This window comes from Helianthus annuus, chromosome 10 (assembly GCF_002127325.2).
Source record: "Helianthus annuus cultivar XRQ/B chromosome 10, HanXRQr2.0-SUNRISE, whole genome shotgun sequence".
NCBI lineage: Eukaryota > Viridiplantae > Streptophyta > Magnoliopsida > Asterales > Asteraceae > Helianthus > Helianthus annuus.
This window is the reverse complement of record NC_035442.2, coordinates 110741409-110762223: the sequence shown is the minus strand read 5'-3', so window position 1 is coordinate 110762223 and position 20815 is coordinate 110741409. Positions and strand designations below refer to the sequence as shown.

The window sequence follows — 20815 nt, the reverse complement described above, 5'->3', positions numbered from 1 at the left end:
AGTTGCTTTCGTTGAACTTAATGTCATTTTGCAGGAATGTCTAGCAGGATCCGCTCTTAGCATCACGATCAAAGGACGCGTATTTACAATTATAGCATGTGCTTAATCGAAGATGAACGTTGCAAAGGATATGGAAACTTGGCATGATTTAAGGGCGACAATTTAGGCTAGATTTACTTTTATTTCTAAAGGGGTAATGAGCTGATTATTAGTCTTTTTACCTAAAATAGGTCACCTACACTTGTATATATAACACTCTTCCCCATTCGGAAGAATACACAACACAATTCTCACACGCTTAGACACACATTACGATAGTGATCCTTGTACTCAGCTCATTATCATCCGAAGTTGTAACCATATTTTTCTTATATTGAAGTTTGGTGATCGGTAGTTGCCATCACCCGAGGTTTTTTATGCCGGAGATCATACATTGATCAAGGGCTTTTTCCTCGTATAAATCATTGTGTCTTTGCATATTTCATACTGAAGTGATCCTTTACTTTTTCAATAAACCAAGCATCATTCCCCATTTACTTAGAGTTTGGTTGCATTATCCTTGTGTGATTTTTGACCAAAACAAATATTATATAATTACTCCTTATATTTTGGGGGCAATTGTTAGGGCAGGATTTTAATGACCTGTGATCCTTACATGATATCCTAACGAGTGATCCTTGTTTCTTTGGCAGATAGTGATCCTCAGAAGAACTTCAGGATCAGGATCATGGATCATCCTAAGGATCCTCATACTAACAATTGTTCTCTTTGAATTCAATGTTGTTTTGCAGGGATTACGAGTTGGACCTGGTCATGGCAACGTTATTAAGGAATCTTTCACGTAAATCTCGCACATACATCACCGGAAATGGACGTTATGGAGAATATGGAAACTTAGCACAAATTACGGGCATTTAGTTAGGCTATATTTACTTCTATTCCTAAAGGGGTAACGAGCTAGTAGTTAGGTGACTTGCCTAAAATTCAACCACACACGCTTATATAAATGGCACTCTACAGCATTCGGAAGAGACGACACATTTCTCACACGCTCTAGCATACGATACTATAGTGATCCTTGTACCTAGCTCGTTACCATCCAAAGTTGTAAACATTGTTTGTTGTATTGAAGTTTGGTGATCGGTAGTTTCCATCACCCGAGGTTTTTTATGCCGGAGATCATTCATTGATCAAGGGCTTTTTCCTCGTATAAATCCTTGTGTCACTTGTGCAATTTTTATTTAAGTGATCCTTATCTTTGTTCATCATACCAAGCATCATTCCCCGTTTACAAAGAGTTTGGTTGCATAATCCTTGTGTGATTTTTGACCAAAACACTTGGAGGGTCCTGAAGCCAAAGAAGTACTTCAGGATATACATCAAGGGGATTGTGGTAACCACACTGGAGGCAGGTCGTTGTTCTCCAAAGTATTAAGGACAGGATATTATTGGCCAACGATGAGGAAGGATGCTGCAAAATATGCTCGAAGGTGTGATGCATGTCAAAGACATAGTAACATACTACATCAACCAGCTGAACCACTATATCCTGTACCGTCCCCTTGGCCGTTCATGAAATGGGGGATGGATATAGTAGGGAAGTTACCAAAAGCTCCGGGAGGAAAAGTCTTTATGCTAGCAATGACTGATTATTTCTCTAAGTGGGTTGAAGCTGAAGCATTTGTCCAAGTTAGAGAACAAGAAGTAGTATCCTTCATAAAGAGGAATATCCTAACCAGGTTTGGGGTACCAGCTGAAATCATTTGTGATAATGAGTCCCAGTTTATAAGCAAGAGGACTACTGACTTTTGCAAGAGTTGGGGAATCAAAATGATTACGTCTACTCCGGTGCATCCTCGAGCGAATGGACAAGCAAAATCCTCAAACAAGATAATTGTCAACAACTTGAAGAAAAGATTAGGGGCCAACAAAGGAAGATGGGCAGAAGAATTACCCTTTGTTTTGTGGGCTGATAGAACGACGGTAAAAAATGCAACTGGTCAAACCCCATTTTCCTTAGTATTTGGAGCAGAAGCAGTGATCCCGACAGAAATGGTGATACCCACAGCAAGATCCAACCTCCGGAATCCTGAGCAGAATACTGAAGTCCTATGCCAGGAGCTGGATACTATTGATGAGACAAGAAATGCAGCACGACTAAGAATGGCGGCATATCAACAAAGGATATCCAGAACATACAACAAGAATATAAGGATTAGAAGGTTCAAAGTTGGAGATTGGGTGTTAAGAAAAGCTTTTCAGAATACTACCAATCCTGCTGATGGAAGGCTGGCTCCGAAATGGGAAGGACCATATGAGATTGAATCAGAATCAGGAAAAGGTGCATACCGACTCAAGGATATGGAGGGGGATATGCTGCCGAGATCTTGGAATGCTATACACCTTAAGCTTTATTTCAAGTGAGTTTAGAATTTAATTTCTAACTCAGGAGGGTATGAATTCTATCTCTTTTAATTGTGTTTGGTTTAATTTATTCTATGAAACCCAATACTGACTTAAGCATCGGAGGGGTGTTAGCCAAGCTAACACCCACCTTAGTTTTGAAATGTTTTGCAGTATATGCTTCGGGATATAGCTCCAAGATACACACTCAGGATGCTTCGGAAGATTAGAGGATTGGCCCCCTCTCTCACGTATAAGGGATCCTGATCCCTTCACAGGTTTAAAGGTATTCACCTTTCATCCGAATTGGGTTTAAACACCCCGCCTGGAGCGCAAGTTATTCGGGAATAGTTCAAGGTGGCGGGACCAGTCCATGTAAAAGTGGCTGACAATTTCGTTACTGTTGGCTATATCCTGAATCCTAAAGGTATATGAGGATTGATCACCCTCTCACACGAAGGGGCATTTTCATACTCTCTAAGGTTTAAAGGTTTTCACCTTTCTAAGTCTTGGAGTTTATACACTCCCGCCTGTTGCGCACGAAAATAAGGGATTTATCTCCAGTACATTCTTGGGTTTTACCCATGTAATGCGAAAAATTGTCTATAATTGGAACTGATATCCAGAAGATTTCTAAGTATTTGAAGACATTGTACACAGGGGACATTCCTACTGAGGCAACGATGTAAAGCTCAAAGGATAAGGCTCGGACCTAATACACTAAGTATCTCAAACAGGGAACATCTTGGTACAAGGAATTGCAAAAAGGATTGAAGTTTGGAACTAGGGTTACACTCTATTCCTGGTATGATCTTTCCTTTGTGAATCTTACACAACTTGATTGAACTTTTGAAATCATGTTTAAAGGATATATTCTAGAGATATATTCTCGGGATATGATTCAGGGTATTTGGTTGGAACCTTTGGGATGCAATACTTGGCTTTAAAAATCAGAGTTGGATTTGTTTATAAATTCTGAGTAAACTATCTTTTTCCTTTGAAAATTTTATTCGAATTAGTTGATATTTTGAAAAATAAACTATTTTGAAAGAACTTGTCCAAATTGTTTGGATATTAAGAAGTCCTATTTTACGAAAGTCTGCGTAGGATATCACTGAGTATATTGATCAGGATACCTTCACAGAAATGATAACACTAATTTCACAAAGCCAAAATCTAAACTAAGTAATGCATGGCAAAAATTTAAAAGGCTACAACAGATAAGTCAAGAGCAGGTTATATTATTAACATGTCAAAAGTTGTGCTTTTGGTTTCACCTTAAACTAAGGCCCATCCACCAAAAGCACAATAGATTCCTAACTAGATTTACTTAACAGATTGAAGGTTTCGTCTCAAACCGAGACCCATCCGCCTTCAACTGTTATATTGTTCAAAATAAACGATACTAATCGATGACCAAGGGCTTCATCCTGAAACCCAGGACCCATCCACTTTTGGCCATCATATTGTTGTAGTGCAGGAAATGTAAATTGTTCGAAAGCAGGAAAAGTAAATTGTTCAGACAATCACAACCATGAAATTTTAAAAAAAAGTAGGCTCCGGCCTCAGCACATATATCCATCATTGCCCACTTCGCTGCTTTTAAGGGGCAGCACCCTCTTCATCATCGCTTCGTCAGCATCCGCACCAGCATCACCACCAGCATCATTCCCAGCATCCACGTTGGCATCAACCACATCCTCGGTCACTTTAGCAGACTCTCCAGCAACAGGCTTCACGGGATGCTCCACAGGATTGCCGCCAAGATCCCTCAGTTTTGCCTCCCAAGCCTCAATATTCCATGAGGGGCATTCGAATCCCAAGGCCTTGGCTTCATAGGCCATTTTCAATCTAGCCTGGAGAAGGGAGACAACCACAGAGTTTTTGAGGCTTTCCCGGTATGTGACCATGTCATGCTCGTGTTGGACTTGGGCAGCATCAGATTTGGCTTGAGCCTCCTGAGTAATCTTCTTGATGGCGGCTTGGTGATCTTGGGTCATGGCCTTGTATTTGGCCTCGTAATGCTCGGACGTGGCAGTGGCAATTGCTGCTTGGTCCGCAATGGTGGTTTCAGCCTTCTTCAACTTAACCTCTAACATCTTGTTCAGTCCGCATGCATCCTCATAAAGAAACACTAGCCGCTCAAGGCCCTATAATCAGGTAAACAAATGTTAGTATGTATATTCAAAATATGTGTTCGGCATATATGTGCAGGATATAAGTTGAAGATATTAACCTGGTTGAGAAAGCCAGTCATGAATTTGCTGGATTCTGAGAACCCATGATTCTCAAAGGGAAAGACATCTGAGGCAACAGGAGAGTCTGGTTCCTTTCTTTTGCGGGAACTAGAACCGCGTGGCTTTGAAGCAGTAGACAGCTTGGGGACAGCGGCAGCCTTGGAACTGGTAGGCTTGGATGTGACTGCTGGTTTGGGGTTAACTTCTTGCTTGACTTGCACAGGGGCAGAATAACTATCCAACTCGTCAAGTTGGAAACCCTCAAGATTGATGACTGGCACTACAAGGGGAAATTCTTAACTCTTGAATAGATATGAATTATAATTAATTTAATATATAAAGATGTGCTCACCAGACATTTCGGAACTTGATTTTTGACTTGAACTAGCGAAGGACAGGGAAAAGGTTCTCTCACTCTCTGGAAGCCGGTATATATCTTTGATCCTTTGCTCTAATTCTGCAGACGGAGGGGCTAGCTCTTTGAAGTTTGCTGCACACGAAATAAAAACGTCAGATTTAGGATACAGTTCCAAGATAGCCTTGGGGATATTCCTAAAACCCTAAATCCTACCAGAGGTCAACCACTTCACCGGAAGGTTAAAACACCTAGGGATGGAATCCCTTTTTACGAAAAAGAATTTCCGCTGCCATTTATCCTCATTCTTGGTGGCCTTGAGGATAAGGGTTTCTTGGAAGTGGAGAAAAGAAGAAAGCGGTTGTTGCCGTGAGAACGCAGACGGTATGCGACGGGAAGATCCTCAATGCAAAGGTCAGGGGAATGACGAGACCTGATCTGATCCAAGGTGACGAGCACACGCCAAACCATAGGCATGGTTTGGGCATAGCTAAGGCCAGTGAGTTCAAAAAAGCGGGAGATAAATGCCGGAAAAGGATATCGGAGCCCTATGGAAAAAGGGTAGGCTAGAAAGCACACCCATTCGTTGGAAGAAGCATCCGATCGGACCTCTCGGTCGAACGAACATATGATTGCCTCGGTCGGAAAAGCACTGGAGGCTCGAAGGGCGGCGATGCGGCATTATCAAACGAGCAGACCTCTTTTTCAGGCTCTTTGAGAAGACGTTGGTCTTCAAAGGTAGGGACTGAATCTGCTGTATGGGATCTTTTTCGGCTGGCCATGGGGATTTTAGCAAGAAAAACAGAAAAGAGAAAGAAGAGAGAAAGTACCTGGGATTTCTGGGTCGAGTGGGTGAATATCAACGAGGAAGAGAGAAGATATAGCGGCTTCATAGATAGCCATTGAGTATTTATCGCGTGGGAAGTTGCACCTTGTCACTTCAAGAGTCCAGTCATATTTATTGCCTCGATCTGCGAGATAATGTTTTAAAATATATCCGTTGGATTGGTATACCAACAGATATATTTTGGGGACAATTATTATGGGTTATTTTCTGAGCGTACATATCTTGATCAATATCCTGCTTCTAATTGTTTATTTGTGACCAGGATACTGGACAGGGATATTGCTAACATCCTGGGTGATATCCTGAGGTTGATTGAATTAACCACGTGCAGGTTAAAAGCTGGGGTTTGCTAACGGTCAGATGGACTTCTTCTCCTTGAGACTCGGGCAAAACAGTTGGGAGAAAGACGTTGAAGCCGGAAGATGTGGATTACAACGTTCACATGTGGAATATTTGCCGGATCCCGGAATAATAGGATAGTTGGTTGCTTTCTTTTTACTATAAATAGATTGATCGGATCAGATTAAATCACATACACTCATTCACACACTTTGCTCTCTGGTCTCTAGCAATCATTACACACGAACACTTGTACTCAAATCTCATTGTAACACTTAGTTGATCCGTATCATATCCTGCACTGTATCCTGAAGTTTGAAGCAATAAGAAGAACAAGGCAGCTGCGATTGTCAGCTCCCGAGGTTTTATGCCGGCGATCTAGATTAATCAAGGGCTTTCCTCGTACATCACGTGTCAACCTTTACTTTTCTGCTCATTGTTTGATCACAGATACAACTCTATATCCTGAGCCGTATCCTGAATACTGTTTTTCTAAACAACTTAACCAACATATTTTCAACACACTTTTTAGCACACTACCTCACTTAACTAATTTGATCACTTAATTGCTTCGGTAATTTTTGACAAAAACAATACTATATTGATATCTGTTCTCTGGGTTAGTGCGAGGCCTTGAAAGCTCGTGTATGAAATACTGTTCAGTCAAAGAGATGAAGGCTCGACTTAAGGTATGTCCCACTTCGGGATCTTCTTTACAAATGCATTTGATATACATCTTTCGATATTTTCTCAATTTTTATGCAGAGGGTAAACTTTAAACGCATAAAGTATAATACGAGGTCTAAGCCATTGCTGACGCAAAATCAGAAGACCAGGTATAATACCCCAGATATCAACTAGTATAAAAACCTAGTATCTCAGAATCAGGCAATCTCTCAAACAAGATTTCGGGGGTTACCCATATATCCGAGAGATGTTCCCCACGAGATAAGAATGTTATTGATATTTAGGTTTATATCTCGAAATCAATCTACTAAGCGTGTAAAAACCCTACTGGCATATCATTAGTGAGACAGTTTATCACATTTAACTTTCCATTTCTTTAGCGTACTGTGATTGTCTACTGATGTACTATCATTTCCTCTTTTTACACAAAAACTCTTTTTTCATTTTCTCATGTTTTTGTCGTTTTTCAATAATTTTTTAATTCAAAATGAGTTTTGTGCTTTTTCAAATTTTCAAATGTTTTTGTATTTTCTGAAAATTTTCTTACTCCCCTAAAATTCGAAACATTTAAAGAAAATTTGATAGCCGATGTAGATAGCTTTGTCTCGCCATCCATTTTCTACATCACATACTTTGTTTCACATAAAGTACCCCCATGATTTACAACACACTGATTTTTAACAATGTTAAAACCATTTTCAATTGTGAAATAATCATGTTTGATCAGCCGTGAGGGTTTCGGCGTATTCAATCAAAACACCTTTTTGAAATTTTTGATTTTTGACAAAATTTAAAAACGAGTTAAATGCCCGAATAGTCCCTGTGGTTTGGCCTTTTTTCACCTTTAGTCCCTAACTTTCTAAAATTACCTCTATAGTCCCCAACTTTTCAATTTTCGTTCCCGGATAGTCCCTGGACCTAACATCAGTTAGTTTTCTCAGTTAAGAGGATGTGAAATGACATAAATACCCTTTGCTTAAAATATATAAAACATTAATTTATAAGAAATATCTCTCTCTCTACTTTCTCTCTCTACTATTTCTCCTTTAAAAACCCACCACCACAACCACCTCCACCATCAGTACTCAGCCACCACCAAGGCACCAACATCCCCTGCCACAACCACCACCACCACTCATATATATTCATTCTTTCTTCTTTTATTCCTTTAAAACTAAATCATCAAGCCTAATATTGCAAATATCTTGATCGCAATCAATTCCAGCAGTGGATTAAGAGATCTATCGTTAGGCAAAATGAAATATTTCGATCGCGTATATTATGAATTCTATATGCGACTATCTTTAGCTCCGGATTACGCCATCGCTAGGCTTCTCCGGTGACGAGGTAGATACATATACATTCGTAAATTGTTTTCATTATACGTTTAAGGTATCCTCGATAATGAGGATGGTGAAATAAATCATTCGGATTCCCAATGATTTTCTCTTTCTAATAGTTTTTATTTGAAGAGAAAGGTGATCTTACAACTTTATTTTTGACTCATGCTTATAATAATAATTAATACTAGTGAGTTTATAGTTTGATTGGGTTTTTTCTTTTGTTGAAACTGATTTTGGCAAGTGATGTTAAGAAGATATTTGCTACTCTTGATGGGATTACATATAATCCTGTTTGATGATTTATTAACCACCAAGATCTCTGAGGCCAATTTTGTGTAGTTGTTATGTTAGGTTAGGGGCTGAAATTGCCTATTTGCAGAAAGATTAAAACTTTACTTACCATTCAAGAATGGGCCTGAGAAAAGGAACAACTCTTTCAAGACCTTCAAGATTGGCCAGTGACTGAACAAACATGAGGTATCACCACAACATGAGGCGTTGCCATGATTGTTGCAGGTTCCAGTTTTTTCATGGTGTTTTTTCCGGTGGTGCAGGTGGGTATTGTTATGGTGGTTAGTGGTGGTTGTTTATAAGGGGTGAATCAGAGCCAATGGTGCAGGTTGTCGGTGGTTCGATTGATTGTTGCAGGTTGCCGGTCACCGGTTGTTGATGGTGGTTCGATTCTTATTTGAAGATGATATGGTGGTTGAAGTGAATATGAGAGTGGCGGCAGTGGGTTTGAGATCAGAGAGAAAGTGGGAGAAAAAAGGGTGGGTAGATGGTGCCATGGTGGTCCCCCTTCTTTATTAGTTGTTTAATAGTAAGGGCATTTAGGTCATTTTACACCAACTTAACTGAGAAGACTAACCCACATCCACGCTATGGACTATCCGGGAACGAAAATTGAAAAGTTGGGGACTATAGAGGTAATTTTAGAAAGTTAGGGACTAAAGGTGAAAAAAGGCCAAACCACAGGGACTATCCGGGCATTTAACTCTTTAAAAACAAACATATATTTTTTTTCATTTTTCAAATTTTAACAAAGTAAAAACATATTTTTGGTTTTTAAATTTTTTAATTTTTAGGGTTTTTAATATGGTTTATTTATTTACAAAAACAAACAAACCCATGTATTTAGTCACAGGGATCTGCATCCTCCTCTTATGCCAGGCTACTCCTTTGTTCATTCTGATATTCATCCAACTTCTGGAGCACCTGAACATTCAAATAATTCGATCATTTGAACAATGCAACCCAAGCCTGATTTGACTCAGGTAGCTGAATGTGTATCTTTCCAGGTAAAACTGGATAATTTCTGTCATTCTTCTTAAAAACATTTTCTTTAAGTTTTTTCTTCAACTGAAACCTTTTGTTGCTTGACCACCCATATTTGACCTTTCGAAACATTCCTTTTATAAAATCTTGATTCATTTTGAATGTTTTGATTTTGAGCAACAACTTTTGGTTTCCAAAACTAATTTGGTTTAGTTGCATCAACCGTTGTTTTCCAACTTTGTGTTGTTCTAAATCTGGATGTCACTAGTTTCCAAGTTTGTTTTTATTCAACCTTTGACATTTTCGGCTTCCAAGTTTGCTTTAATTCAAACTTGGTTGATTTCTGATTTACAACATCAGACTTCTTTTTTCTCAACACCAACAGGTTTAAGAGTTTGACACTTGCGACCAAGATGTCCAATTTGACCACACTTAAAGCATGTTCTTTTTGACACATCTTTAACCTGTTGTTGTTGCTTTTTCTTTTGAGCATATAACTCTTCATTAGACTGTTGTCTAAATTGGAGTTATTTCTCTTCCTCAGAACTAGTTCCATGAACAAAGTTTGTCATTTTCTAATAATTTTTCTTTTCAAAACGTTTCGGATTTTGTTTCTTCTTACAACCCAACCCAGCCCTCATGTTTTTCTTCTTGTAACTAGGTTTGTTATAAGAACCTTTCTTGCTCTTTCCAACAAATTTTGAAATTTCAGATTTCTCAATTTCTACCAATTTAAACACTTTATCAATTTTATATGAAATCACATTTTGAATCGGGAATTCAATGTCCAAGAATAACTTGTCTGATCCAATCATGGTATAAGCCAATCCTATCGGATCATCATTCGCATCTTTCTCAAATTTTGAATTTTTAATATAACTTTCATGAAAACTTCCCTCTTTTTCATCTTGTGACGCAGATTTATCTGATTTGGTAGACTCCTCTGAAAAAATGCTTTCAACAACCTTACCTACCACCTCTGAATCACCAAGGTCATCAGATTTGGTGTAAGTCAAATCGATTTTGTCAGGTAATTGGTCAACCATGTTTATCGCTTTTTCCACCTTTTCGCCATCATAGAAATTATAGTTATTCTCCAACGGTGGTGGAACTTTTTGATATTCTGACTCAATTCCCTTTTTGTTCTTTTCTGACTCTTTACCATCGGGTGTGATGTTGAAAATACGTTCTAAAATGTATGAAGAAGCATGATAACTTTGAAGTTTATTGACCAACTTTTCTTTTTCAGCCAGTTCTTGTTTAAGTTTAGCAACATCATCAATATATTGATTAAGAGCCATTTGTTTTCCTTCATATCTGGCTTCAAGAAATTTAGTTGTCTTTTGACATGCTGACAACCTATCATCCAGACTTTTGACTCTACTCTTCAAAGTTTTATAAGCTTCTTTTACCATGTGATATGACACTTTCATTACATCATATTCTTTTTGCAACTCTTGAATAGTTTTATCTTTTGGAACACATTCGTTACAAACAGCTGAACACTTTTCTTTCAAAATTTTGTTTTCTTTTTCAAGATTTTCACATTTCTGTGTCAGATCTTTTTCTTTTTCTTTCAAAACCTTTTCATTTTTAAGAATTTCATTAAATTTTTCTTTAAAAATTCTTTCTATCTTATTAAACTCAATATCTCTGATTTTAAACCTTTCATCTTTTTGAGTACAAGCACTGCACATTTCCATGCATTTCTTGCATTGTTCATCAGTTTTATTATCAGATTTATTTAACATTTCAGAAGATCCAGTTTGAGTTGTTACTTCAGTGTCTGGCACCTCGGCTTCTTTCATCATCTGGTTCTGATCTTCCTCAAGCACCTGCTGTTTCTCAGCAACAGCTTCCTCTGTCTTTTCATCAGCTTTCTTCACTTCATCCACCATCTTCTTACTTTCAACAACAATTTCTTCTATAGTTTTCTTCTTCTTCTCCAGAATGGCATATATCACTTTCCTTATGCCTTCCTCGACCTTTTCTCTGTATCTCGAAATCTTTTCAAGACCTTTACACCAAACCCCCACGGTTGGTATTGCAACAACTAATGCTTCAAAATCTACCATATCGGGATCAACTATCGGGTTTCCTTGAGGATCCACATAACATTCTTTTTCTTGACTCCATCTGTTTGCTCGCGTTGCTTCCTTGTAAGCATCATATACTTCGTCTAACCTCATGCGTGCATGTCTTTTCTCTCGGCTTTGTTTGATCTCAGCAACCAACACCCATTTTTGTTCTTTTCTCTCATCTTTAATATAATTGTTCCAATTAAAACCTCCATCTTCTTGAATTATCATACTGGGTCCACCGCATTCATCATTAATTGTCAACATAGCTTGTTTCTTCTCTTTGGATGACCCTTCCTCAATCTGCTTTCTTGACGGTTGCTCGTCGTTGCGATGATAGATAGCCTTTTTGTAGTAGTCATCGTGAAACGAATTCACACTATCATCAGCTTGGCAATTAGTGCACTCTTTCTTGAAGTGTCCCTTCTGCTTACACTTGAAACAAGTGACTTTGGCTTTGTCGAATCCCAGCTTCATATCGGGACCTTCCAGACATTTTCTACCCGTACTCTCCATAAACCGTTGAGCCCTCCTGATGACGCTTGCCATGCACCAGCAAATATCCATGAGTGATCGTAGTCTTCCTTTGTCATGTTTGGATTGCCTATCTTTCCAACAATCAGACCTTCATAAGACCTCAGAATATAAGCTAAGAAACTCATGTGCTGTCTAGCGAAATCAGTGTTCAAATGCGGAGAATCTTTCCAATCCTGACTCTGATTGGATTTAGATGATGCAGAAGATGAATGATATCCTGGATCATAACTTGAAGACTTGTTTTTTCGATGAATCACAAGAATTATCTACGGTGAATGCTGTACTGATCTTTGGTGACTGGTTTTTTTGCAACAAACTTCTCCGATAATACAGATCAACATTCTGCTAATAACTAGAACTGTACATTTTGTTTTGTTTCTGTAACATCAGATCATGTCCCTCTAGTTTTTCAATCAGACCATCCAATGTAATCTCGTCAAACTTGGCATCATTCTTCAGAATAATCACATATGTCTGCCAGTCATCGACGTGTGGTAAAGCCTCAACCAGTTTATCAACAATCTCTTCTCTATCTTTGTTCATTCCGAACCTTTCCATCTCAATTTTCAAATGACAAAATCTTTCTATCATTTGTCGGACAGATTCCTCTTTCATGCAACTAAATAAATCAAACTCTTTTTTAACAACGAAATTTTGTTTTTTATATCTTTTCCTCCTTCGGCTTTTACATTCAATGCTTCCCACATTGATTTTGATGTTTCACCATGCTGAAGTAGAGAAAGAATATCCTCTCTAACAGATTGTTGAATCAAAGTAATCATTCTTAGTTCACTAGAATGTTCCTTTTTATCATCAGCCGAAAATTGTTTAAGTGTAAGTAATTCATGCTTATCATTTGTTGGTTTTTCGTATCCCATTGTTAACATGATCCATCTTTCATAAGCATATGCCTGCACCCAGTTTTCAAATCTTGTACTCCACCAGTGATTCGATATTCATTAGTTTAGGTGGCTTTTGATGATTTTCGTAAACATTATCATGGTTAAACTTTCAGAAATCATATTTGTTGCAGTCTTTGGTGTTACTGGAGTTTCTTCAGTTGTGAACGTGTTGTAAAACTCTTCAGCCATGTTTCTGTTCTTTAAATAACCTGCAAACAAACAAACACTTGATCAAATCTGAAAATCAAACAAGACAGTGCGTTCGTATGAAGCTGAATGATGCCTTCGTACGAAGCTAAGAAGTAAACTGAACAGATAAATGTGTGTTTGTACGAAGCTGGGTTCGTACGAAGTCAAATTTTACAAAATCACAATTTTTAACTGGATTGTGGGTTCATACGAAGCTAGATGTGTGGCTTCGTACGAAGCTACGCTGCAAAGAACAAGTTCACGTTTTCCATGGTTTTTCACTGATTTGAGTATGATTTTGTTCGAATTTTGATCTGAAAATTTGTAGGATTGATTAAAACTGGTTTTCACACGTTATATAAAAAATCTAGCCGATTTTAACCGTGAAATCTCCGTAGATCTGAGTTTAAAGTTCAAAGAAAATGAGAAGAAGATGATTAGAAGAAGATGTGTGATGAAGAAGATGAAATCAGCTCTGAATCTGATGTAGAAGCATGAATCTTTGTGTCTTCAATCAGTTAAATCAAACACCTGCTCTGATACCACTTGTGAATTCAGGATCATGACCGATTCCTTCTCTGTTGAATGCGTAAAAACACGTATAATGTGCGGAATCCAAATACGTGTGAGAATAGAACACGAAGACATAATTATCAATGTTTTCTATTGCTGATATGACAGTACAATACCGTGAAAACAAACGAGCAGAGCTTCGCCTCAAAGTTGCTCGAAAAGTTACAAATGACAAAGACTCAACCCATATATATAGAGCAATGGCTTCATACGAAGCCAGGTAGGGTGCCTTCGTACGAAGCTACCTTTGCTTCATATCTAGCTCTCTTTAATTCTGCACCAGTCTTGTCTCATTCGTTTCAGCTACGATACGTAATTGCCGCAAGCGATAGACATATGCACTCACAGTATCTTTGGCGGCTTATTTTGAAGAAGAGGGTTGATGTGTTCAAAATACAACATATAAATTACATCAAATGAGACCTGAAATCAACCCCTTTCTAGTACTAATATTGGAAAAAGCTTGCGTTTTTGTTCCTTTTGAATAAACATGGTCAAATGAGCTTAAAAGAACAAAAGAAGCAAAAAGACAACAACAACCAACATAAAATGCTATAAAGAAGGACTGACCAACTTGCCGAGCCCCCATCCACATCCAAACCCAAGAAATAACAAAGACAGAAGCTCTGGCACGGGGCCGTTCTCACCTAGCACGGGCTGTGCCCGGTGGGAATTCACTACAGCAGAAAGAGACAACCATAAAAGACAAATTTCATGCTCAACACGGGGCCGTGCTAAACCAACACGGGGCATGGTCAACTCTTAGATTTCCAGAATCTGAAGAAGTACATCAAGTACATTAGCCACGGGCTGTGCCATTGACACACGGGGCCGTGTTAGTACAAGTCTAACACTACAGTTAATGTAGAAGAGAGAGACTAATGGCCACGGGTGTGACACCCGGCTTTTCAGGCCGTACCGTACAATTATAGCACGTGTTGTGAATATGTAACAGGACTATATTTGACTGATTATGATGTGTATATGTGAAATTTAGTGTATAGGTAAAATTAAATTTTGATAAAAATTATGTTGGCAACGGTAAGATAAACGCTTATCGCGTAACGGCTAAAATGTTAAACGAACGTCGGTGACCAACCGGACAGTATTAGAATCCTAAAAATAGTCTGTTATGATTAGAATAATAATTTTAAATATATTTATGAGGAAAAATAAATTAAAACACTAAGAAACCCTATTTTTCGAGTTTAAGCACGTACCGCGCGATGCAGCGCGTATACCGACAAAATATTGTCAACACAGCCCGTCAAGACAATTGAAAATCATTTTAGCAATAATTTGATAAATTTATTCTTGTAGAATGACAAAAATAAATAAAAACGCTTAACTTCCTATTTTTGCGATTTTTAACGTATACCGCGTAGCACGGCGCGCATACTGCCAAATACCAACAACATGGCCAGTCGAGGCAACTGGTAATTATTTTAATAATAATTTTAAGTGATTATTTTTATATAATGATAAAAATAATTTAAAACACACTAAAACGGGATTAAAACGCTAGATAAAATACCCGGTAATCAGTAAAATACCTGTTTTTGAGCTAATATACATATAATATATGTATGTATAGGTGGAGTGTGAGAGGAGAATGAAAGGTGGCGGCCCTATGGCAGCCCACCTCCTTCAAATTTAGCCAATCTTGTGCCAAGTGTTTCCTTGGAAATGAAACTCATCATTTAAAAACATTCTTTCATGCATAACACTTCACATTTCAAGATCAAAAACTCCTCTCTCTCTCTCTCTTCTTGAACACCTACGGCCGAACACCCCCATAAACACTTCCATTTCATTTTCAAAATCAAATCATGAAGAATCAAGGCCTTTACATGGTGATTTGAAGCTCATAAGGAGGTTTGGAGGTGATTTCAAGATTGATCCAAGCAAGAACAAGTCTCATATCACCATCTTTTCTCAAAAACCCACTTTGAAAACTTGAAGGTATAAAATATTTCTTTAAACATTGTTCTTGATTCATATTGATAATAAAGTTAGTAAGAAGTTTCTCTTGATTCTTGAAACCTAAACATAAACTTGAAACTAACAAACAAAAGAGTTTTGAATAAAATAAAAATGAGTGTATGCATGTATGTATCTATGGCCGAGAATGGTGTGTGTATATGTGTATATTGTATTTTGAATTCTTGATGAAAGATTTCTTGATTATTTGAATTCTTGAAAAAAATAGGATGATTAATGTAAGTGTTGGTTGTAAAATAAGAGGGTTCTAAGGTGATTAGAGATTTGAAAGTGGTATATTAAAAAGTGAAATTTTGGAAGTATATGTGTGTATATGTAAATCTGTATATATGTATGTATATGTGTATACATGTGTGTTAAAGTTGATGTGTAATCATAAAAGTGAAAGATTTAAGTATGAATGAACATGGATGGTTGAAGGATCTAAGGTGTTGTGTATGATATTTGAAAGAATAAGATGTTAGTGAGATTTTGATGCAGTGAGATCATATTAGATGATAAAATTTATGATATGAGCATACTAGATGCATATACTTAGACATGCATGATGATATATGATCTTAAAAAGATGATTTGAATGTGATTAAGTAAAAATCGGTTATGAGCAGATTATAAACCTTAAAATAAAGTTATTTTGAAGTGTTTAATGCTATATAACTTTGTCATAATGTTTGCTAGCTTTGTATGCGGTACTTGGTGCATTAAAAGTTGTAAAATACTTGAACTCGCATGATTTATGTGACTTATATAAAAACTGCACTAATCTGATTATAACCACCATTTTAATCAGTAAATAACATGTATTGTGTTAAAATATCAAGTCGTTTCGAGTTGGGATGATTATAGTAACGTTTAACGCAAAACTATGCGTTAAAAACGGTCAAAAATCGGCTTTTCGGATGATTTTTATAAAACTGATTTAGATCAGTAAATAAACTGATGTTTTTAGTTTAAAAATCAGTATTTTAACTAATTTTAAGTTTACTTGGTGTTTGGATGGTCATACGTGACTTCCGACGCCCGAAAACGTTACCGAATCGCTAAAATACGCATTTTTCAATGAACATTAGTATGGGTGAATTTTGAGTGAATCTTTTGTGATAAAATGTGTTAAGTGATTTAAACATGTAAATGTGATAATATGTTAAGTGTTAATTTGATAATGGGAAATTTAGACTATGCATGTATGCATGTACGTTATGTGCGGTAGAAACGGTAAAATTGCGTTATGTCACACCCCCAAAATCCACAAGCGGAGTATCACCACATGGAGGTGTGACATGACCAGAATCAAGCCACCAATCATATGGAACAATGTATTTAAAATAGATAATATCCAACCACACAATATAATTGGTGTTCGAAAACGAGTTAACCAAGTTCAAATTAAACAGCGGAAGCATAAAACATAAAACCAAAACATAAGTTCAATAAGTTCATAAAGTTTAAATGTTTAACATGGAACTCTACAGCCCATATCCCACAACGATCACGTCTCCTCGTGCAAGCTCCTTAGATACCTAACGACCTGCAAGGCATGTAACAAGGAGTTAACAACAAAGTTGAGCGAGTTCACAGTTGGTTGTTTAGTTTTAAAAGTTTATTTTGAAAACCATAAGTTGTTTCATAAACCACAAGTTAACCAGTATCTTTGTTTTTCCCCAAACCATATCCATAATCAGTGGGGGCTTCCCCATGTGAACCACTAGACCGTTACCATATCGACTACTGACGAAAGTAAGTTGTGCCCTAAGTCAATGTCTATCATCATTGACTGTTTGCCATGATCCATTAGTACACGCCAGTCCTACCGGCATGGTGTGAGGCTTGTCAAACCCTAATAGCGCTATTAACTAATGACCCGCTCGCCATTGGCCCGACGATTAAGTCGATATAAAAATGAGGGACTTAATGATAGAGTTTTGTCTAGTAAGTTTAAGGTTGTTGTCCTACCCAAGGAGGACGAACGTACGTATTCTACCCAAGGAGAATACGCAGGATTAATATTGGCACCCTACCCATGGAGGATGGCGGTACATATCCTACCCAAGGAGGATATGCAGGTTCCGTTTTGGTTCTTTAACCCATCCCAACCACCGGGAATCCCATGCCTTAGAAAGAGTGTGAACTCACCTTGGGTTGCTCGGTTGAACTCTTTAAAAATAGCTAACGGTCGAGGTTGGTCAATCACGTCCTAATATGATTACCATTTAGTTTATTAATAATTTCAATTAAAGCATAAAGTTCCTACACGTATCTATCACATAATATGCACTCACTTTAACTGATCATGGCCATACATACCTCCCTCCTATAACTACTCAAGAGCAAGCATACGAGATCCCACATAACACTTTTATTGACATACAACAAGTTGGATCATTATCGGACAACACAACCGACATTTAGACACGCGAATCACTGATGTGCGTGAAGTGTGTTATATTTTAGATGTATATTTTAAGCCCTTTTTACACTTTTAGCCAAGTTTTAAATTTATAAAACACGATATTTACTAACACTAAACACACATATGGGCAAGTGCACCCATCGTGGACGTAGTATAGTGTTGGTAAGATACCGAGGTCGTCCAAGGACATAAGAGCTTTTAGTACCGGTTTATCCTCAACGTCTAACCAAATCAAAATGTTAGAAAAGATTTTTAAACTAAGAAAATAAAACTAACTAAATGCTGAAAAATAAAAATAAAAACAGATAGACAAGATGAATCACTTGGATCCGACTCGTGTATTAGTATAACCTTTGATTATTTTCGCACTTTTGCACTTGTTTAAGAGATTATCTTAGTTATTGTAGTAGGCCCCTCTTTTGAAGGCGACGTTACCCTCAACCCAGTAGTTTGAGTCAGCAAGGATACAATCCTAAAGGGTCGGATTATTGAAAGATAATGAATTAAGTTATTAATGCAAATTATGGTAGGCCCCTCTTTTGGAGGTGACGTTACCCTCGACTAAGTAGTCTGAGTCAGCAGGGATACAGTCCTAAATAGCCGGGTTATAGTATTAATAGTAGTTAACTTATGAGGGGGTCAAAGAGTTTGGATCCCCGCCATCCAATACCTATGGGTATTGAAGGAGATCCTACTAAATTTGACCCAGGTCCCTTGCAGGACCTCTAAACGCTGAACAAGGGCAAGACCCTTACCAAACCGTTCCCTTAACCCCCGACCAGGTAGCCAACATACCTCCATATAGACCGTGGAGATATGAATGGTGAAAATCTTTTATTTTATATAGACAGTAAAATAATACCAAGACACCATGGACAAACGATAAGGAAGAATCACCTTCAACATAAGCAACTAGTTATTAAAGTCATTAATACAAAACCAAATAAAAAGTGCAAAACATTAAAAATAAAAAGTATTATACTAAACACTTGTCTTCACCAAGTGATGTAAGAGACTTAGGCAAACATGGCCTTGATTGTCAAGAACTCTTACGATCAATCTTGGATCCCGAGACGACTCACACACTCTATGATGGACAATGGATGATGATGGTGGATGATGGTGTTGTGATGGTGGTGGGTGGTGGATGAAGTGTGAGAGAGGTGGTGTGTCAAGGGATGAGTTGCAATGAAGCCAAGCACTCCTATTTATAGGCTGAACAGAAGCCGGGGCACGGCCCCGTGTCCGCTGCACACGGCCCCGTGCCCGTCTGACAATTTCTCTCCTCATTAATTGTAATTCGCAATTACAATTAATGCGCCTGTAATACTTTCGCCACGGCCCCGTGTTCACTGGGCACGGCCCCGTGGTGGGCGATAGAAGCTTCTATAGGTTTGTCTTTTCTGCTGCTTCTTGGGCACGGCCCCGTGCTGGCTGAGCACGGGGCGTGTTCAGTCTTCTGCCTTCTCTGTTTTGCTTGGGAGGATGCTGTCGAGGGGTCGGGCAATCCACTTATGTTCCTTTTCTTGTATTTATGTTAGATTTAGCTGCCTTTTTGCTTCTTTTGTTAATTTGAGCTCATTTAATCCTGAAAATACAAAAGGAAGACAAAAACACTCTTTTTCCAACATTAGTACTTAAAAAAGGTTAGTTTTATGCCTCATTTGATGTAATTTATATGTTGCATTTTACACACATCAATCACCACATACATTGTTTCAGCTTTAACATCTAAAATTAGGCTGTTTTCGAGTAATTTAATAAAATAGTTGACTTATTCCAAAAAATTCCCAAACTTTTACAGAATGTTTTAAGCAATCCAAATATTATTGTGTAAAACTCTCGGGATCCAATTCATTACCCATTATTTTATAAAAATCATTTACCGAGCTGCAATCAGATTCGTCACTTTCAGACTGCAGTCCACATAAAAATTCATTTAAAATTCATCGTAAGTCCAATTGACGAAATTCCAGTGGCAGAATTACAATGACATCAGTGGCCCATCTACAGTACAAATTTCGTGACCTAATTCTACACAGATTTCAAGTTACGACGAAAAACATAACACGAATTTTCTGCAGTAAAAATGCAGCTTTTGCTGCTGTACAAAACGGACCATTAAAAGTAGTAAACGGCCTTGAAAAAATATGATTCCAGTGCCATTTGATTCGTTTTTCGAAAATACATAATTTAGACTTCAGAAAATCAATTTTTCGATTTATAACGGTCCGTTTACAGCCAACTGAAGTTGGCTGTAAATGTTACTCAGCATGCTGTTAATCACTTAAACGTTACTAAAACACGTACATATGATCACAGCACCTTCTAACAAGTTCCATGTGATGATCAACATCATATTATCAAGAAATCAACAAGTAATCAACAACATATTCACAACAACCTCATACTAACAACATTTCATCATATTTCATCTTTGTGTTCAAGATTTATGTTCATGTCTTTTAGGGTTCTAGTGATAATCAACATTCTACATCTTTTAACCATTAAAGTGTAGGAACTAGGTTCACTTTTTTATAAAATATAATTACAAAATATATAATAACGAGACTCTCGTTCTTCGTAGAAAATATCATAGTACAATACCGGTTGCAATAACTAAATAAAAAGAATATAAA

At 37.6% G+C, this 20815-nt stretch overlaps 2 non-coding genes across 2 annotated transcripts; both read left to right on the top strand.

Annotated features, from left to right (window-relative positions):
- The first annotated feature begins 8272 nt into the window (after positions 1-8272).
- On the top strand, positions 8273-8375 carry LOC118483616. Its single transcript, XR_004870903.1, has one exon. It is a non-coding gene; the product is annotated as a small nucleolar RNA R12 (small nucleolar RNA).
- A 71-nt stretch (positions 8376-8446) lies between these two features.
- On the top strand, positions 8447-8538 carry LOC118483646. The gene has a single exon (XR_004870932.1). It is a non-coding gene; the product is annotated as a small nucleolar RNA SNORD24 (small nucleolar RNA).
- The last annotated feature ends 12277 nt before the right edge of the window (positions 8539-20815 follow it).